The sequence below is a fragment of the Alosa alosa genome, chromosome 11 (genome assembly GCF_017589495.1).
Source record: "Alosa alosa isolate M-15738 ecotype Scorff River chromosome 11, AALO_Geno_1.1, whole genome shotgun sequence".
NCBI lineage: Eukaryota > Metazoa > Chordata > Actinopteri > Clupeiformes > Clupeidae > Alosa > Alosa alosa.
This window is the reverse complement of record NC_063199.1, coordinates 269,956-280,053: the sequence shown is the minus strand read 5'-3', so window position 1 is coordinate 280,053 and position 10,098 is coordinate 269,956.

The following is a 10,098-nucleotide window of genomic DNA, read 5'->3' as shown; positions in this document are numbered from 1 at the left end:
TTGTCAGACACAGGTGGCAACCCTAGTTACTCCTTAGCAAACCATAACGAAACAGTGCTTCACCACATCTGTGGATTAAGCCACACAGTCAGCTTAATGTAAGTAAGATAAACGAGGATGCTGTTCTCAGCATTGCCAGCATTCTGTATAATATGATTGTCACTTGGAGGAAACTTGTAGATAACTAACGTTAGCATAGTTAGCTAACCGCTGCTAACGTGCTAGCATCGTCACGTCAGGCTGTGCACAGTAGTGTAACATTTATTCACCATAAATTAATAAAGTTGAGTGGTTCTGCAATGTAGGCTATGTTTCCGTTTTTTTGCAGTACCATGTCCCTTACATGACATGGCCCAGTGTCCTTGTAACATGCATGCAGCAAACCTAGATATGAATGTGATTTAGCCCGACTTTCAACATTTCTTTCAAGAAGACACGTAAACCACAAAGACCCGTAACGGTAACAAGGGATCTGGAATGTTGGTTACCTAGCAACCAAGACGCTGTCTATTGAAAAGGGAACTATTTTTTTATGCGTAAGAACGATGTCGAAATTAACATTTTTAAACAATATTGGGGTGTTTTCAGATTATTTAGTTTGTGGTAGAATTGTTGTATAAAAGCAATATAGCACTTTCGGATGGGATTGGTCATGGATATTCCCACGGCTGTTGTTGCCTAAGCCACTTTCGGCCTCCGGCCCGTTATTTCTGGCCGAACAACACCTGTGGGAATATCCATGACCAACCCCACTCTCACTCGTGCTATATTGCTTATACATATTCTAAATTAATCCCATATATAATTTTTGCTGTGAAAGTATTTTAAATATTTAAATTCAAATGAATCATTGAATAATCAGCATTAGTGACATTAAAGTTCAAAGACTCTTTTATTATTATATTATTTTATTTTTTGTTTAATGATATGACATAATATGCTGAGGAAATAAATTCAAAAGTGCTTCGGGAAGAAGTCACAGATATAACCTAGGGGACACAATGAAAATAAATTAACACTCCCCTCAATGTCAACACTTATTTCTTTGCATTGATGTGCGACTATAGAGTTGATGAACTCCGGTGATGTGCAAATTCCTTGCTGCAGACATTGCAGAGGACTTTATTTTCAACACTTTATTTTTTATCAACACCATCAGGCCGTTTTTTAAAAGTAAATGTTCCAATCAATGATCCAGGCAGCACGTTTTCTTTTCTCTCCTTCATTTTACAGTCTAATTTTTACTGACTAGAACGGCTTGGGGTCAAAGGTCATACGGAATTGATTAATCTGCACTAATTTTTTTAATCAGTTATTTTGACAGCCCTAATTAAAATACAATACAATGTTAACTATGCTAACCATATTACTTAGCTAACTTCACTATTTTTTTCTAATAGTTATGCTAACAATGTTAACTATCATAACTATGCTAACCATGTTACTTACTTGACTTAGCTAATGTTTTCTAGCACAGTGTTTTTCAACCTTTTTTGTGCCACGGCACACTTTTGACACTTAAAATGTCCCACGGCACACTAACATCCTGTGTGAAGAAAAATAAACATACCCTAGCCTAAAATTTCAAATAATACACAGATATGGCCTTATTATGGCTTCTATGCAATACCTGCTCAATAAAACAAGCGCCCTCTGTTTCATTTGTAGGTGACTATATCTAATTTAATTGTTGTTATGAACTGGATATGTGATGATTTTGTGAATACTGGATATGGGGCCCCCGTTGTACAATGCCTGCATACCACAAATAGTGCAATCATACAATCAATGAGAGCATGTGGTTATAAATTCTTTGATGCAACAGTTGCTTTTCTGGACCAGTGAGTGACATTTGGGTAATTTTCTACGGCACACCTGATGATCTCACGGCACACTAGTGTGCCCCGGCACAGTGGTTGAAAAACACTGTTCTAGCAGTTATGTTAACAATGTTAACTATGCTAACTATATTAACCATGGTACTTAGCTAACTTAACTAATCTTTTCTAGTAGTTATGCTAATAACGTTAACTATGCTAACCATGTTACTTAGCTAATGTTTTTTAGAAGTTATGCTAACAATGTTAACTATGTTAACCATGTTACTTAGCTAACTTAGCTAATGTGTTCTAGTATTTATGCTAACAACATTAACCATGTTAACTATGCCAACAATGTTACTTAGCTAACTTGGCTAATGTTTTCTAGCATTTATGCTAACAATGTTAACTATACTATGCTGTTACTTAGCTAATGTTTTCTAGCATTTATGCTAACAATGTTAACTATGCTAACTATGTAACTGAGCTAACTCAGCTAATGTTTGCTAGCAGTTATGCTAACAATGTTAACCCTCTATACCCCGTAGCGGCCGTCGACGGCCGTTCTATATTCTCCTGTAACGGCCGCGGCCGGCCGCAATTCTTAAAAAGACATCTGCTACAGTATAACCTTCATACATTAAATAATACAGCGTTAGTGGATACATAAACACCAGACTTTTATTTTGACACACTTAAATGGCTAGGTTGCTATTGACATTTCTCCGGTATTTTTGAGTTTAGCCTGTTGACTGACCGGCTGAGGACTTATGGTGCCTCTGGAGTTATGGCTTCTAACAAGCGTCCGCGTCTTTTCTCATTAGATGAGATAGTATTGATGTGCATCCACCATGTTTTGATCTAAGTGACGATCATATTGATGTAAGAAAATGACAAAATAAAAACACGAAAGTGTAATATATTTAACGTTAGCATCCTCCCGTTTGTCATGACTGACTTAGCTACCTCTCTGGCATAAAAAAAATCGTATGGCTGTCACTGTGAAAGTCAGTTTGAGTTTAGCTAGCACCAGCAAAATATAGGCATAATTCAGTGTTGGGTCATGGCCTAATTAACAATAAAGTTTATGATAAACCCATGCCAGGTTTATTTGCAGTTATATCTTAACACATAACATTAACATTACCCCTTTCTGGCATGTACAGGAAAGCTAACATTATCGTTATCCCACTTACAGATAGTTATTGCAAACTACTACTTATGTATGTCTCTCTAAATGAGTTTTTGTTGACTAATAACCAAAGCGGGAACCACCGTTGTGTTTTCTGCTTATGGATGTCAGGAAAATGTATTTGTATACAAGTAGGCCAATGTCTCACATCTTAATTGATTACAAAAAAAGCCTGCTAATTTGCTACCTTCACTGATGTAACGTTAACGTTAGTCTGAGACTCGTAATGTTAGCACAGGATAGGTTGAAGGTTAGTGAACGAGTGCAACAGGTTCATTATCATCAACTGATCAAGTTTAGATAAATTATATAACATGATGTGCATATAAAACAAAACCTAAATCCATGTCAGGTTTAACAGTCCCTGTTCTTGGTGACATGCTTATCAAATGAGTCACGATTTCATGCGCTATGCTTCTGGCTTACATTAGTTCATATCCTCATCATTTTTTAGCTGTAAGGCTCACTGTCCAGCTAAATCCCAAATAAGTGCAAGATATGCCAGTCTATTTCAATGAAATCAGTACTCATATAGTATCTTGTTTCCCAGCTTCTAATACAGAAATATGTGAACCATATTTATAACTTTTTGTTAGTGAAAAACTTTGAGGCTAAGTGAGTAGGCCAATGGCCGTCTATGGGAAACATGAATATACAATTCCTAATGGATCATATATCATTTGAAAGAGCCATTTCTAATCTTTAAACTGAAAGAAACTTACAATCGACACTTTTCATTAGATTTTTAGTTATTCTTGGTTATTTGAAATGTTTCTCAAATTGCCCTTTTCCCTTAGAATTCCCAGGAATCTAGGGCATTGATGTAGAATTCCACTGGGGTATAGAGGGTTAACTATGCTAACCATGTTACTTAGCTAGGTTGCTAGGCTGTTGCTAGAGTACTTGAGGTGGTTGCTAGGCTGTTTCTAGGGTAGTTATGGTGGTTGTGTAGCAGGGTTAATTATGCTTCCCTGAATTCCCCCATCGTTTCTACAAGTTCTATGGACATATTTTGTAGTTTCCCACGCCTCTGAGGTACAGTAGGTTGTAGGGGGGTGTGGCTTGAGTGTGGCAGGGGTTGGTTCCCACGCTGAAGACCCCTTAAGTGTAGCCCCCTCCTCTGCCTCTTTTGCTACTGTCCTGAGGCAGAGGTATGTGGAGTCTTGCATACAATACATCATATATTTTATATACTTGTATTGTAGATTTTTCACAAAGAACTGTTTTCTGGTGTTGCACACCTTATATATGAGTTACGTTTGTTTAATCACTGTTTTTATGTTAGCTCGTTACACAATGCATATTACCTCAGTTTTATATGCTACAGTCTGCTAATGTGGCTGCAGGTGTAGCGGCGTTAACTAGTTAGCTTACAGACCTTCATACTGGTGAATGTATTTAAACGTGGGTTACCTGTTTGATTGGCAGGAGCTGTGACGGGACTGGCTCGCTCCCTGCCTGATTTGTGTTTGTTTTGTTCTATATTCCAGGTATGCCACGTTTGTTTTATGTACTTTTGTTATTGTCTTTTCACATGTACTTTTATGGTGATTCACGCCGTTAACTGCGTGTCTCGTGGTCTTGCCGCGCTCTTTTGCTACTGTCCTGAGGCAGAGAGAGAGCAATAAACAGTAAAATCAAGGTCGGTTGTGGCGTCCATCCTTTATACACAACGCAGAGTGATCGAGGGAGGGGAGAGACGACCTCTGTTAGTTGCTATGCTGGTTGCTAGCGTAATCCTGTTGGTTGCTATGTTGTAACTGGAAGTGGTTGCTAGGCTGTTGCTAGGGTATTTCACATGGTTACTATGCTGTTGCTAGGGTACTTGTTGGTTGCTAGGTTTAAACTAAACTATGAAAGTGGATGCTAGGCTGTTGCTAGGGTACTTGAGGTCGTTGCTTGGTTGTTGCTAGGGTATCCATGGTGGTTACTATTAGAAATAAATGAGCTACTATAGTGGTTTGCTAGTATAATCATGTTGGTTGCTATGGAACTGACATAGCTGCTTTATTTCAATGATTGCTATGTTGGTTGCTAGGTAGGAGGTGGTTTATTATAGTTGACTGGAGGCATAGTTTATGATAACTGACAGTTGGAATGGCTGAACAGTTAAATAGTTGAGTAGTTTAAATTGTAAATTGCTTAACAGTAATCACTGCTACTTGGGCGCAGAGCTTGTATGCTGTAGTGATTGAGAAAAGTACTGATGTGTTGCATGATATCTCTGTGCCCAAGTAGCAGTGCTTCGCCTTTGCTTTCCCCCAATATAGTCCTAAGTCAATACCTACCTAGAAGATCACCTCGTCTTAATCTGCATTGCCATTTGTACTCATGAAGACGGAGACCACAAGAAATAATTAGGGATTTTTTTTTTTGTTGGCTCACTTTTATTCACGACGTACTATCTGGCTATAAAGGATTCCATTCTCTATACTAAGCTAACCTAGCAGGGGCGCTACTGGAGTACGACAATGCATATGTGACAGTATGACTCGGACTAGGAGCAGTGGGGGTGGGGCTGTCTGGTTCCCATGGCTGCCCCGCCCCTTTCGTAAATGGGAAATGAACACAGCTCCATAAATAGGGTGCAGTGGTTAATGGCGGAAAGCTGCTCCTCCGTAGACGCTGCGAATTCCAGCTCCATGTCTGGTCATTGTCTCCCCAGGGTCCTTTGCACTTGACATCGTGCTACAGCACTGATACGGCTTGTATTGTCTGGCGTGCACTCATCCACTGCTCTGCTCAGTAATCGTGGGTTTGCTAAGCTCTCCTTTCAGCAGTCATCCATCTCATCCTAGCGCTTGGGCAGGCCTCTCTCTCCTTGCTCTCTCATAATTGCATGGCTATTCATAGACGGCTGCTGTTCTGTTCCGCTGCTTGGCGTTTTCTAGCCTAGATAGCCTCTGCTAAGGCCCTGTCTGGTTCCTCAGCGTGCAACGGATTGTTGCCGGCTATCGTCAGCGAAGGGTATCTGCTATCTGTGGGTGCTTGGGATTCAATTTGCTTGGTTGCGGTGCATGTGTGGGTGTATGTGCGTGTGTGTGGGAGAACGAGCATGTACGCGTATGTGTGTGTGTTAGTGTTGCGCGGGTGCGGGTAAGCTTGATCGGAAAATATCGTGGGTGCGGACGGGGCGGGTCAAAAATTGACAAAGCACTTCTTCTCACAGAGTTCTCACTTAGTTATTAATAATGTAGGCTACAGATAGTGTTAATTTCGTCAGACGAGACAAGAGGAAAAATGTTCGTCAACAACCTTTTTTTACATGACTAAGACGAGACGATGACGAGACTGCACTAATGTCCTGAAACACTGACTAAGACTATCTTAAGATGCATTATTGTTGACGAAAAAAAGACGAGACTAAAATGTTTTGCATGAAATAAAAACTAAGATAAAATTTCTCTTCCATTTTCGCTCACCAAATGAGAAGACAGAATAGCTGTTACCTTTTCAAAATATTCGAATGAGTTCATGGTTCATGCGCGCAGCAGCTTTCCTGTAGGCTAGTCTACGTGCTGTTGCTGCAACCCTGTGGCTGCAGCAGGAAACTACATGGAACAAGAACACCGAGATTTAGGAGTTAGGCTTTATGCCACAATGCTACATACCCAGAAGTTGAAGCTTCTCTCATACATATACAAATTAACATCCCCCCAGAATGTCCATACACGAAAATTTTCAGCAAGTAATGTCAACTATTTAACTAGTTACACTGATGATGCAAAGTTTGCTAGCAAGTAAGCTAATATGGAAAGTTCGCTAGCAAGTTAGCTAAGATTGAGAGTTTGTGTTGCGTTTGACGCATATCGCCATCTAAGCGTGGCGGAGTAAAACATTCATACTTGGGTCCAAGACAGTGTTTCTCAAACTTTTTTCAGATGAAGGACCACTTAACTAATCAATAAAAAGAAACACACGGACCACCTAGCTAAAAAAAAAAATAGACCTAGCAGTATATTAGCCTACACAATACTCACTGAACCACCTTGCTTATTGTCTTTGCACTTTGTTTAATTGTGTCAGAGGATTAATATGATTTAAACTGGCATATCTGACATAGACAGTGTTGTAGAACAGTTGGTTCAATATTGCAAACAACTCATCTATATTATATTTTACCACGTCTGCTCATGGACCACTTGGGATAGCTTATGGACCACCAGTGGTCCCCGGACCACACTTTGTGAAACACTGGTCTATGAAGATCATGACAGTGGTCCAGTCAAATCTTTTACTGTCTATGGCCAAATCCCAGCCGAGCTATAACTGTAGCTCGACTTACCTGTGCATGTACTGACTGACAAAAAAATCAGAATGAGTAATTATAACAGTCGAGTAGCCCTGTGGACACACAATATTGTTAGAAAATTGAGATGTGTGAAACACTATTTGACTGAAATGGTAATCAGAAATAATTTGTTATAAAAAAGACTAAAATGTTTTGACTAAAACTGACTGAGACTAAGATAGCTTTAGTTTTCTTTTGACTAAAATTAGACTATAAATTACGAGACTTTTAGTTGACTAAAACTTGACTAACAAAAATGATATTTGAATGACTAAATACGACAAAGACTTAAAAGGACATTTCGTCACAAGACTAAGACTAAGACTAAATAAAAAATAGGTGACAAAATTAACACTAGCTACAGAACATTAGTGCAACAAACCTTCTTGCAATCTCTCTTAACTGCATAAAACAGGTTAAGATATGATTAGTGTACAAGACCTTCCATCTTCTCTTCCCCTCTCCCTCTCACACAGGAGCGTGACAGAGGGTGCGCTGCAACCTGCATTCACGCAACAAGCGCATCAAGTGAGCGCACTTTCAGCTCAGCTGGTCAGGTGCTGGAGGCGCATCGAAATAGATTAAATCCTGGAGCGGTGGATTCCATTCTCTTTTTACACAGTGCAGCCAAACAGCTAACCTAAATCAAACAGGATCGTCTATACAGATGCATTTTTGTTAAGTTCGTGGATGCATGTTGTAGGCCTAATGATAATTTCAACTTTCTTTCATTAGACAGATGCAGTTTTGTTAAGTTGGCCCTATCACATCTTTGAACTGACGTCATGAGGGCGTGTTTCAGCTTGTGCAGATCGTGGAAGGCAACTGCAAGATCTGTCTGCAGGCTAAGACTCCCACGATATTTTAAGGTCATGTGGCATGGTGACACGGTTGTAAGTCCCTCCCCGGCTGACAGAAGTCGGACAGGATTTCTAACCAGTAAGCATTGCGTCCATCCCAGTATGCATTGTGTTCAACCCAGCATGCATCACATCAAGTCAGATCTGCACAGATCTGCATGAAGACGAACAAGCAAAACTGGAAGTAGTCGATGGCCGCGCCTTTTAAAAATGTGTTTGTGGACTACCAGCTTGGAGGAGCTACTCACATCTCTTGTACAAATTATACAGATGTAGGTTCATAATGTTTTGATAATAAATGAAGATTTATCCGACGTCTGATTTTGTTTATTTGTCAGTATGTTATGTCAGTAACGTTAAGCTAGCGTGTAGGCTTACTTCTTTACTATTAGCCGCTATTGTAGCTAGTAGCTCTAATGGGTGACTTTTACTAGACAGTTTTAAGAATTAATGTTTTTTTTCCCCCTAGCCTTAATGTCTTTCCCCAGATACATATAAAACGTCATTCCCTGATAGTATATGTCTGTGATTAGTGGGTAAACAAGTGGCATTCTATGCTAAATGCCGATATGGATAGGCCTAGTGTAACGGAAACTGAGCTAGCGTGCTAGTTGCCCGTGTAAAATCCTCACAACCCTAACCTTAAGAACGCTTCTAACAGCTGAGTTGGAAGCCTGGGCTTTTAGCTCAGTGGTTAGAGGGTTCGTCTTCCATGCCGGTGTGTGTGTCAAGGTGGCAGGTTCGAGGCCCGTGAGCAGCGAACGAACCAACCTTGTTACATTAGCTTACTAATGTCAAGCAAAGATTGCTGTCAAGATTGATACCAGGAACAATCAAATCTTGTAAATGATATGATGGGTTCTTTTAATGATGTCATCAGTGATTCATGATAACTTTAGGTAACTTGTACTGTCAAATTGTCAGTCTGAGGTAAGTTGGTAAGAAGTGGAGACCGCAGTGACGACCCCAAATTGCCAAAGGTAAGTGGCATCTATTAAAGCAAAATGGAAATAATCTACAGATAGTGGTGGAATAGTTTACCGCTGTAATTGACATTAATCAATTAAGCATCAAGCATCAATTAAGCATCATGGGGTCCTATCTTTTCTTTACTCATACGCAACAGTCCTGTTTTATTTTTTACTGCAGAGATACATAGCTTTCAGACAAATGTCTGAAACATGTTTCTTACATATATTTGCATTGGCCTGATGGCCATACAAAAAGGATGTCTGAAGCCAGTGCGGGGGAGGACAGTGCATTTGGCAAATGACCCTGACACCACAGCTGACAACCTCCTTCAGCAGGGCGAGAATAAGATGAGGGCCTACAACTGTGACATGAACCAGGGGGACTACATCCTCCTCTATCCAGACGAGTCACAAATAAAATGTATTCCTGGTGTAGCAGAATGAAGTGGTGCAGTGCCCACTTTTCATTCAAGCACAGGTGGCTGCATCGTGAGTGGCTCTCGGTAGCCAGATATGGGCCAATCAGTACAACAGTGCCTCTATTTAAATTCAAGGACCCTCATTGTGTTATGCCAGACATCAAAGGGCCGCCCCTTTTTACCGCCCTGACAATTGCCATTGCCGCAGGGATGATCACGCTTCCTGTGCTATTTTACTGGTAAAGTCTTTTTATATAGTTACTCACACTTAGTGTCTCCCTCTCCCCCTCCCTGTGCGGCATTGGCCTCCCGCTGGCTGGATGTGCGTCCAGTGCAGTCCCCGGGTATGTTATATCCATTTGTACGAAGTGAAGTACTCAAGTAGTTCCCGTTTTAAGTGAGTATTTTGTGTGTTCCAGGGATCACTATGTAGCAGGGGAGCGGCTGTCAATTGGCTACATTGATAAGAACTCTGCTGCTTTGCCTACATAATTTTTAGCCTACGACTTCTTCATGTGCCCGTCTAATCAGCACCACTGGTCCCG